General features: G+C 37.0%; 1 non-coding gene across 1 annotated transcript; it reads left to right on the top strand.

Annotated features, from left to right (window-relative positions):
* Positions 1–1971: 1971 nt before the first annotated feature.
* Trnap-agg lies at positions 1972–2043 on the top strand. Its single transcript has one exon. It is a non-coding gene; the product is annotated as a tRNA-Pro (tRNA).
* Positions 2044–12165: the final 10122 nt, after the last annotated feature.

The raw sequence follows: 12165 nt of genomic DNA, 5'->3' as shown, positions 1-12165 counted from the left end.
ACAGAAACTTACCTCGAAATTTTACAAGAATACCATTGACTTACAATTATATGGACGTCGGGTCCGCGCTAAAAAGTGTCCGAACTTATAGGGTGTTAAAATCGTATACAGAGCGTCATTCACGCTTTAGACTTCGTTTGTTCGACTGACAGCGAAGCAAGCAAAATTAGACAGTACTGCGATGACATTACAATTTAAATTCAACGTTTTAGCTTTTTCATATTCCTTGACATGTCACTACGTTTAAATAGATTGACTTGGGACATTTTTTTCGTGGTTTTTGTATTAGACCCGTCGTCCATTTATTTGTAAGTCAATGAAGAATACCAATGTTTTTTTTATATCAACTGAATTAAATAGAAAACGTAAAGTATACGGATACACATTTTTCAAATAGCTTTAAATTTGTTTAAAAAAAATAAATTGTGAAATAAAGTCAGTGCCGCTTGACCCAGGCAAAATGATTAATACGGGAAAAAATTCGATTTGAGCTAACGTAGTATCGACTCTTACTAAATAATGTATTGGCCTTTTACCCTCTGACTAGACATGAGTGTAAGAATAAAATAACGAATTGGTTACTCAGTCTGGATTATCAGACTACAGAAGATCTTCTATATTGATTTGGAATTTATGTACTCCACGCGCATGCACTCACACACACACACACACACACACACACACACACACACACACACACACACACACACACACACACACACACACACACACACACATCCTGGGAGTATGCAATTACATGCACATCTCTGTTTTACTGTTTCATTTTTTATCATTATTTTTTTTAGTGTCATATTAGCTTATTCTTTCATTTTACTGGTTGTACTTACGTCACTAAATTATCATCATTTTATTTGTATTATTATATTATCATTTTCTGCAATAGCTTACAATGATTGTAAAAATTGATGTTTGTAATTTATTTACATTGCAACTGCTTTTTCAAACACGGTTTTATCAGGTAGGGTTCGCCTGAAGATCTGTCACACAGGCTAGTTCCTAGTATAGACTCCCGTCTCTTGCAAAGGTACTCTATTATTTAAGCATTTTCATGTAAATTACATTATAAAACTTTGTACCCTTGTAAGAGTAAACTAAAGATTATTATTATTATATTTAAATTTAAATGAGTGAACAAGATGAACTAGTTTTAGATGCCGAAATCACAAATATAAATTCTCGCTTGTTTAATGGTAAAATAATACCCCAGTAATGAGATGTTAATGTAAACAACTCATCGTTACGCTAAAAAGAAACTACTGCCAAAAGTGCAATGCTGTTACCGTCTTTCCTCTTATTACCAGAATGGTGATATGACGTTGGTGTGATGTTTTGTAACACACTGTTTTGTATCAATTTTAATTTAAGTGTTATAATTTGTTCATTCATTGAACTCTAGTAGGACTGGCATGACAGGGCGCGACTTGCGCGAGAGCGACATAAAATGCGAGATTTCTATGCGAAAATAGCAAGTATATCGCGCCTTATGTCCCTCTCACGCAATTCGTGCCCTGTTGTGCTAGCCTTGTAGTGCAAAGGACTTAAGATATTTTTTTACAATTCAGGATTTCTTTCCAATTTTCTTGGGATTGCAAACGTAGGACTTGAAAACACTGCTACCTGTGTATGCGAGTACCATAGTCTTGCTAGATAAAATCTTAGGTGTTTAAGTTTTGCTGTCGTTGCGTAACTATAACTTATTATTGATTTCCTAATAATAATAAACTCTAAGCCCTACGTCGTTCTAATAGGGTTTGATTTTACAATATCGACATAAAGCATTTAATATACATTTAAATGTAGGTTTATGACATTTTATGAGGCGTACTAAAATGTCGACTTGATAATCATGACGATATGCTATCATTTGACAATAATTTATTTATAAATATATTAATCGGTACAAATAGATATTTCTGATTTGAGATAGATAATTTCATCGATTGATCAAGCGGCTCGTTGGTCTAGGGGTATGATTTTCGCTTAGGGTGCGAGAGGTCCCGGGTTCAAATCCCGGACGAGCCCAGGCTTTTTATATCGAAATTTATTTAAATTTTGAAAACGTTCTAAAACTACTTAAGGCGAGCAACCGGAAAACAAGCGGAAAAACTGTTTTGAAAGATCAAATGATTTAAGTATTTTCTATTAAATAACATTTATAAATAATATAAGATATACCTAAGGATATTGTCTGAAGAATGTGCTAATTAGTTACATGACAGGATTAACTTTACCCGATCATATACAATCCCGAAAACCGGCTAAAATATAAAGTCTGAAATTAATTATTTCAGAATAAAATATGTAACTTTGCACATATTTTTTTTTATGAGACTATTCTTTTTAGTACTAAAGAGAACCCGCTAAATTTTGGTTTTCATCTGATATCCTTTAGCTATTAAAATCGCATTTATCTAAAAATTAAAATATCGCCAACAGGCGCTTGTGAACGTCGCATCTGTGTTAAATTTTCTCCGCGTGTTCTTATATCATATTACACCTCAACTTCTAAAATCTAGGCTCGCCTTCTAATACCTCGCCTTAAAGACCAATCCATTCACTTGGAAGCTACAAAGCCACAGTGTAGCAATAGAGCTCCTTGTAAAAGAGTTCGCCCAGGAAAGTACTGCCACCTTACCTATGTCTGCGCGTTCCGACGTTCCCGTTTTGAAGGGTAAGGGTACTGGTGAAATTATTGACACATGGGACTTGTCAACCTAATTCTCAGGGTGATGGGCATACTTCAAGTCTTTGCGATTTAAAGCTCTGTTGTTATGTCGTTTAACATCAGGCGTAGGATTTGTTCTCTGAATTATTGATATCATAATAAAAAGTCACCAAACGTGTCTGATTAGACCTTTCGCATTGACGGAATTTTTCTTCATGTTCGATATTTTTATTAATAATAATTATTCATAAATGTAAATTTTATTTATAATAGATATAGAAAATGAAACTTTCGGATCTAAATCACGTATGTTTCTTTTTTCAAACAAACCAACGTTTCGGGCCCTTTACAGATTGGGACCTTGTCACGGGTGACAGAAATGTGTAACAAAAAACTCGATATCATAGATTTGTTAAATTCTCAGTGTAACATCCGCCTAAATGCCCAAATATACTAGGTCTCCCCTCACCTTACTTAACTGGGTCAATCTTCGCAAGCCAAGTAAACAACTACGTGAAATCGACTGTAGACGGATTTTCTAAGTTACCCTTTTATTCTCCCCTTACTTTTTGTAATATGGGGATGAAAAGTCGCTTGTATTACGTATGACATTGGAATACGATGAATAAAAACATAACAGACAAATTCGATTTGCTTGCACTGCAATCTTAATTGGAAATGAGACTAGCCGCCTGGGGGTAGCGGCAGTTCTGTCCATTCTTCTTGTCGAGTCAATGATAAAACTCAATAAAAAAACTAGATCTTTATTTCTTTGACCCAGTAAGCAGCCCCCTCTAAGCCCAAGTTTAAAAAAGTTTAAAAACTACATTAAAAATATTTTGATCGAAAAATCATATTACAAAATTGAAGACTACGTGTTAGATAAAGATGTATGGAAAGACGACATGGCTCCAGAATCCACACAAATTTGATTCAAAGTGTATTCCATAGCATTTAAGTTTATTTGAAAAGAGCAATCCCTAGAGTTTCTTGCTCGTTCTTCTCAGGGAGGTCAGCGTAGTGAACGAGCAATAGCTTAAAATGTGACGTTTTCAAGTGTAAATTTATTTTACCTATGCAATAAATAATCTTTGACTTTGATATTGACTTTGACCCATAACCGTTGCCTTAACCCAGTGGACATGAGAGCAAGTAAGACATGTTTGTGGGGGATCCGCAACCACAATGGCTTTGAATTGAGTTCATATAATATCCCCATTTCACTATGTTGTCTCTACATCGATTACTCGTGACGGTTTAAGGATTTCCATACCTTCAATAAAGACTACGTCACTTAAATTTTTCGACTTGTTCTGTTTTTTATTTTGTTTTTTGTTTCTTTATTTTTTCTTTACAAAATTAGAGCAGCATAATATTAGTCAATAAACATGGCTGTTTACAAAAATAACAGAAAATAACCAAACACTAAAGTTGACCTAATGTCATTGGAGATATTAATATTAACCACTGAAACTCGTGCCCGGGGTAGAGACTTTCAGCTGGGATAATAAAATCAAGAGGAGCAAGGAGTTTGGCTTGCTAAAGTTTGCGCATCGCGTCCATTGGACTACTTTCTAAAGCGGTGGTATGTCGAAGGAAGCTCTTACGGCTTTATGGTCATGCTGGTGGGAGCTTGTAGCCGAATATAACCCCTACATTCGGCCTACTATTAATTTCCTGCTTTAATTTATCTACTCCACATGAGTCCTGCCCATAAAAGTTGCATTGCTACTCATAGCTTTAAATCACAAAGATCTGAGCGCCATTCCCACTGCGCCAGTTACCCTGAGATATAAGTTAACAAGTCTCTTTCACAAGGAGCTCTACTATTACCAAATCGCGTGTATTTGCTTTTCTAATCAATGTTTCTCTTTTTTTTCTCCGGGACTCTTTACAGGTCCCGTTAAAACCAATGGCGGCTCTTCCTTAACGCGCCCGTCCGCTACACTATCATTTTTTAAGTAATAATATTCAGCCTATTATAACACCTGTAATAGTGTAAAAAACAAATACCAAAATAATATCTACGTCACCCATTTATTTTTTAGATCTACAATAGAATTCGGCTTATTTTGATTGTTACATCATATAAATTACCCCGTGCGCTCGGTAAATCGCACGCGACGGACCAATACAACTTCTGTGAACCGTCATGACAACAATACCTCCAATTAACGCCATACACATTCTATTTTTGGTCATTTTCTGTTATTTTTATAAACAGCCATATTTATTTTCTAATATTTTGCGCCCGGAATTTTGTGAAAAAAATAAAGAAACAAAAATCAAAATACTCGTAAAAACAGAACAGGAACAAAAACAACTTGGTATTATTAAAAAAAAAAGCTGAAGTGGTCGAGGACTAGCCACATCTATCAGAGTCAATAACTTCGGTTTCCCTAACCTAACCTAACGGTTCTTGAATGGAGACCACAAACGCAGTGTAGGACGCCCTCTAAAAAGACTGATGACAGACGATGGATGTGACAAACGACAAAATGGCGCACATTGTGAGAGGTATATGTCCAACAGTGGACTGCGATACGCTGATGATGATTAGAATTATAGAACATACATTGGTAAAAATTTTATATTAATTGACCCTCTATCAACTTATGATCGGTTTAAGCGTTTACGTACAACGCATACCTCGCATACTTACTCACGCATCAGTGACGTCACGTATGTAATATCCAAAACGTCCATATGGATATGTGTGAATGATTCCAGCTCACTGATGCCGAATGTGTGAAAATTTATAAAATGGAGCTCTTATGAAATTGCCGTAGAATTGATCTGTATTTTTCTAATTATAAAAATATTCATAAATTTTCATATTCCTTAATTTTGAGTCGTGCAGTCTACACAAACCTTTGTGTAAATTCTACGTATATTTATAATTCCATAAAACAATACAGCTGCGTAATTTCCCATATACAGACAATTTTACGGATTTATATATTTTTTACATGCTATAACCGTTCCCCAGCCGAATAAAGGCGTCTTCAATTTTTCTTTCCACATTTTACAGCTCAAGGCGCAGTTTTCCCAAATTGTATCGAACAAATGAAGTTCATTCTTCTACATCTTTAGGTCTACTCTTATTCCGCTACGCTTTTTATAAATTATGCCCAAAACTGTTATACGACATAATATAGACATACCCAAAGATTACTAAATCGCTACTATAGTCAACTCAGAGGTCAAGAACCCAATCTATCCTCAAACACTTTAACCCATGAAGTTCCTGTGCAAAGTTAACAAGAAACCTCGTTAACTCACACGGCTTACCTGCGATTAACGGCAGCATTATCGTACACCGATGCTCCAACTATATTGGGCAGGGTTGGGAAGCTGTCAAGTATCGATATGAAATATCGTACTTTTTTGATAGAAAAAATTATTAGCTGACAAGTTCTTTTCTTCTCTTAAGTTGATTTCAAAGGCAATGTTGTGGAAAAGCAAAAAATAAAACGTTTTCTACAGCCGACATGAACATTAATATCTGTATAATGATCTTTTTTCACACTGGCTTGATATGTGTGACAGTTTGTCCGTATTCCTTTGTGTAGCTAATAGCGTCACTCGATGTCGACGAGAATACGACACTGGTCTAAAAAAGAAAACTTTGACCTGGAGGACCAGTTGTTCTGTTTATGATCCTGTGCTATCAAAATTGGACCATGGAAATATAAGTGCACGAAGCAAAGACACTGATGGAAGACGGAATCGATTTTCTTTTCGAAACTCCGTAGCTTTTAAGGAAGCCTTTTACTATCTCAGTCCAGCGATAAGGCAGGTCTCCAACAATAATGAGGCTTAGTAATTAAACGGAAATAAATGAAACGACTCGCAAAGCTCGAACACAAGACAGTGATGAATGGGACCAAAATGCGCGTTGTATACCCGTTCTCGGCATTCGCGTCAAGATCATGCGCCGTGGTTTGACTAGGATCAGATGGGTGAATGTTGTTTGCCTAAAGGCATGCGGAACCAGTGCAACACAGATATAAATCGGAAATTCCTCACATGTCACTGATTTACATGCCAAGTTAGAGTTACTGATTTTCCAAGGGGTATCCAAAGAGTGGCTGACTTTTTATCCACTGGTCAAGTCGTCACCGAAGTTATGTGACTATTCTTATGAGGATACTAGGTCCCTGCTTATGAAATGCCATCGAGTATATTACCAGAAATAAAGACGAAATGTCATTTAATTTGTTTGAAAATTATTCTGCCATATCATTACGGTGACAACTGCGCTCCGATTGGCCAGCCCGAATTCAAAACAATTGACGGGTGTCGTCAATTGTTTTACTTCAAATCACCAGTTTAGCTTGAGCTTTGCTGTAATGGATAAAAAATTGAAAAATTGTACATTTGATATTTAATTACCGATGAAATGTAATTACGTTTGTTTTGTAATTAGAATAACCCCCCATACTTAGAGATATTATCTTTATTACAATAAGTACAGAATATTTTTGGAATATACAAAGACGTAATCACAGGTTGTTGGCGCTGTACTATTTCAGCTTTGTAATTTGTGATTTCAGTGCAAACGACAGTTGATATTTAAAAGTGATATAAGGCCCATTTGCCTGGTGAGTTGCCAGGGATGGATAGCCCTTATTTCTGGTTATATACTCGATGTGAAATGCATACGAAGAGAAATGAGTTAATCTATACATTAAAGCACTAAATCTTGACAAATTTATAGTTATTCCGTAACTCAACATTTATTAATAATAATCAGATCTATGTAGATACGTGAAGATGATAATATGTACCTAAATATTGTGATTTTAATATTGGCGAACCGAAATATTAACATAATAATATGGAAACCCGATTCCAAAATACATGTTTTATCTAAGCTGTTGTTAACTCTTAAGTGCCATGGATATCTTGATAAGATGCGAGAAGGAATCGTCAGTCCCTTCTTGGCAGGCATCTCAAAATGGTTAATGGAGATCGTTAAATTAACGAAAGAGTTCTTTTGATTACATGCGTGAGCTTGAAAAATACTAACCACATACAGAAATGTGATAAACAGTGGCCTATTTCTACTATTAATAAGAATAGAATAGAATCATTTATTTCGGGCATAGACCCATATAATTTGTTAGTAACATTTTCCATTCCATAGGTAAAATAAATTTACACTTGAAAACGTTACATTTAAGCTACTGCTCGTTCACTACGCTGACCTCCCTGAGAAGAACGAGCAAGAAACTCTAGGGATGGCTCTTTTCAAATAAACTTAAATGCTATGGGATACACTTTGAATTCTGGAGCCGTGTCGTCTTTCCATACATCTTTATCTAACACGTAGTCTTCAATTTTGTAATATGATTTTTCGATCAAAAAATTTTTAATGTAGTTTTTAAACTTAGGAAATGACAAACTTAATATATGCTCCGGAATCTTATTGTGCAAACGTATACAGCTCCCCATAAAAGAGTTGTTAACTTTGGCTAAACGAAATCGTGGTACCATGAGTTTAGACTTAGCTCTAAGGTTAATATTATGGATATCTTCTTACTTATTGAAATGGTATACACCACATTTTTACGGGCATATAAAATATTTGAGTAAATGTACTGTGATGCCACAGTCACGATACCAGTCTCCTTAAACTATTCTCTGAGAGAAACCCGAGAGCCTAGACGGTACACAGAACGAATCGCTGGTTTTCAAGAGGACATGATCTGAGTAAATGTAAAGATTCTAATGGTTCTCCGTTAATGTCACGGATAAAAAAGCTATACTTTTTAGTTACTTCTATTGACAACAATTGAAAACTGTACACGACCGTACGTGTATTAGAGCCAGGACGATCAACCAGTGAAAACGTAGCGGTATCTACTACGACACATGAGTGTACCGAGGTGACATTGACGTTCGATACTATTCGGTAATCGAAATCTAACTACACCATACAAAGAGGGTATTATTTAGTGGTATTATGTGATGGTAGAAGTATTATCCGACTTCACCAGATCACTCAACAAAAGGTGTGTCGTTTGATTAACGTATTCAAGTGCTTCAATTTACAAAAGTTGTAAATGTACGGACTGAATAGCAACAAAACTCCTTGTTACATAGTTCGTCATCTTACCAATTTCTGCCGCCAAACAGTAATATAAGCATTGGGGGTTGATGTTGCTGGTTTCCGTAGGTTTACCCTCGAAACCCTCAAAGTGACCCCTGGATGGTGCTAAAGTACAACAACTACCGGTGGTAGGCTTCGGCCGTGGCTAGCTACCACCATCCCGACGCAGTCGAGTCGCCAAAAGGTTTACACCGTGTTCCGACTCATGTTCGGGAATTGCCATTAGGAGGTTGGGTCTAAACAGTTGCATTGCGCTTGATGAAGCGTTGTAGCTGCTTGTACGGCCATATTGAGCACTCGGTTCTGGAGGCTAGCGGAATCCGAAGCCCAAGCCCCAGTGGCAGGAAAGCTATCCGTGAAAGGCTGCCCCGCCATCCAACGAAAAATCCCGGAATTCTCCACCTTGCCGGTCGGCGACCGGAAGGGTGGACCAGGTGGCCATATCCGGGGGGGGGGGACCCTTGTGAGGCAGCGTGAGCTTGCTGCTTGGTTGAATACGACGCAGCGCCTCATTCAACTGTCTTCTTCCTGCCTATTCACTTTACACAGCGGTTGCACGTCCTCCCATTATAAGAGCACCTCACTAACATCCGAGGTCTTCACTCAAATCTCGATTCGGTCCACTACCACCTCGAAACTTTACACCGGGATAATACCAACTGGCCACCTTGGATTCAATAGACAACTGTGCTAAGAGGATTATGGGTGACTCGGAATTAGTGGAGGCGAAGCTGCAGAGCCTTGAACACCGCCGTAAAGTTGCCTGCTTATCGATATTTTACAGGATATACCACGGAGAGTCTGCGATGCAATTACACGATTTAATTGGGTTCCACCCCTATATTGTGGATATTCCAAAGATTCGCACGAAACGTTATGCTTCCACATTTATATGCGAACGGCTATGGAGTGGAATTCTCTGCCTGCAACTTGTTCCCTGAACATTACAACTTGGGCCTTTTCAAGCGCCGAGAGTGGAAAGGCATTAGTTAGGTGTGTATGCTCCATCGTCGACCTCATCGTCACTTTCCATCAGGTGAGATGGAAGTCAAATGCGCACTTATAATTTATAAAAAAAAATACTGCGTTTTAGTTTAGAAGGGTGCTGGTGAAATAACAGGTACATGGGATTTGTGAACTTATATCTCAGGGTAACAGGCGTAATAGCAGTGCCGATAAGATCTTTGCGATGTAAAGCTCTGAGAGGCACTGCAACTTTTATGGATAGGCGTGTCGCTTACCAACAGGCGCGCGACTTTTTTGTTCCGTTACTTGGTATTATAAAAAACACTATTTAATTTAAAAAATTGTTAAAAGGTTTGATCGTATATTTGAATCACAGTAACTTATCGTTTAACAAAGGTAAATTGCCCATGGTTAAGACAATACCAACCTTATTGTGACGGGGCAAGTTAGACCGACCCCGAAAGACAGACCTACGATGTCGAAGACAAATTTAGATTACGGTTTACACAAACCGAATTTGAATAATTTTCATTCCAAAGCGACAGAGATTTTATTTATGTTCCTGTGACGAAAATGAAAGTCGTAAAAATACCTTTAGGACTGAAGATTACAGTGTACGCGAAAGGTTGACATTGCTCGATCCCTAAAGGTGTAAAATATTTTAGAGGCTACTATCCAGCGTCTGGTCCACATCAAACACTAGGAAAACGGGCTGTGGCAGATCGACAAGTACCACTTTTGTGTAAGCTGTCATCAAGCGCGCACCAGCCTTCAAAGCATTAAAAGTCTACACAATCTCAAATGGCTTTGGTTAATTCAGCATAACAGTGGAAGTGTTGAATCAATCGCCTTGGAAAAAAATATATGGTAAAATTGGGGACATACACTATACAGTGTGAAAACACGATTCCTACAAATTTTCATGAGAGACAATATATATTACAATAAAACCGATGTTTTCAAAAGGTATTTTACAATACCAATGATTTATTTTATATATCAACTGAACTAAATAGAACACGTATACTATACGACTGGTGAATGGTTTTAACGACGAAATGGTTTTAATTTGGTTTGTAAAGAAATAAATTCTGAAATAAAGCGAGTGTCTCTGCAAAATTTTATCAGATTACAGTTTGAAAAAGTGTTCTAACGTTTGTTATCGTTAAAAATAGGAAACTACCATTTGTAATGTAATTTTTGCTCGGTTATCGCCTCTGTTTACATTTTAGGCACCTAATCACGATTCATGCTATAATAGAGTCTTCATTCTGATCCCGTAAAAGCAAGCTATTGTACAGTGATGTCTACTCTACGCTAAGTACCTCGATAACGACGTTATCCTATGCGTCAGTGGCTTCAATACGACCAGCCTCAGGAGCAATTTTCAAAATATTTTGCTTCACTTACCTGAAAACAAGTTGTCTGCTTCTCATGTCAAGCGACAGATCGGAAATAATGTAATAAGTTTTAGATTTGAAGTGAAGACGTGATGACGATAAAGTTGTGTACTTGAATGTCAAAGGTCAAAGGTAGTTTCTCAATTCCACCTCGAATACATACAATACCTTACTTTAACAAAACTATTTTAATGAACATGAACTACAGAAGTTCTCTCCACTTTGTAGCATTGCTTTTCATAATTCAAAGTAAAAATCCAGTTTGAAAAACTTCATTTTCACAACGCAATATTTGATTGTCTTCTAAATTTAAAGTGTACTTACTTTATTATTATATATTAGACATCGGATGCGTTGCTCTGATCCCAAAGTAAGTAACTAAAACACTTGTGCTATGGAAATCGGAAACAACGACGGTACCACAAACACCCACAACCGAGACAATAATAAAAAAGTTAGTTTGTATACTGACCTGGCCAGGGATCGAACCTAGGACCTCAGAGATGGCGACACTATGAAAACCGGTGTGCAAGCCATTCGACCACTGAGGAATTTTGAAAGTTGATTACACCATTTTTATAAAAAAAACCAACAAAGTTTATGGAATTACATCTATTTGCCAAGTTTTTATTGAAAACGGTTAACGGAAAGTGGTTGATTTTATCCCCTAATTTGCTACCCTTACAGGTGGAATATTTTCTTACAATAAACAAGATTTTAATATAAGTAAATTTTTTTTATAATAAACAAGTTGTGCGCCTGGTGGTAAGCGACATGCCTATCCATAACAGTTGCAGTGCCACTCAGAACTTTAAATCACATCGATCTTAAGGACACTGCCACTGCGCCCGTTACCTTGAGACATAAGTGGACAAGTCCCATATGTCTGTAATTCTCCACCACCCTTATCCTTCTAAACCGAAACGCAGTAATACTCATATTACTGTTTTGCGGCAGAAGTAGGTAAGGTGGCAGTACTTCCCTGGACAAACTCTTTC

The sequence above is a fragment of the Hyposmocoma kahamanoa genome, unplaced genomic scaffold, assembly GCF_003589595.1.
Source record: "Hyposmocoma kahamanoa isolate Upper Pololo Valley unplaced genomic scaffold, ASM358959v1 95, whole genome shotgun sequence".
NCBI classification, from domain to species: Eukaryota; Metazoa; Arthropoda; class Insecta; order Lepidoptera; family Cosmopterigidae; genus Hyposmocoma; species Hyposmocoma kahamanoa.
This window is presented reverse-complemented; position numbering and strand designations above follow the sequence as displayed.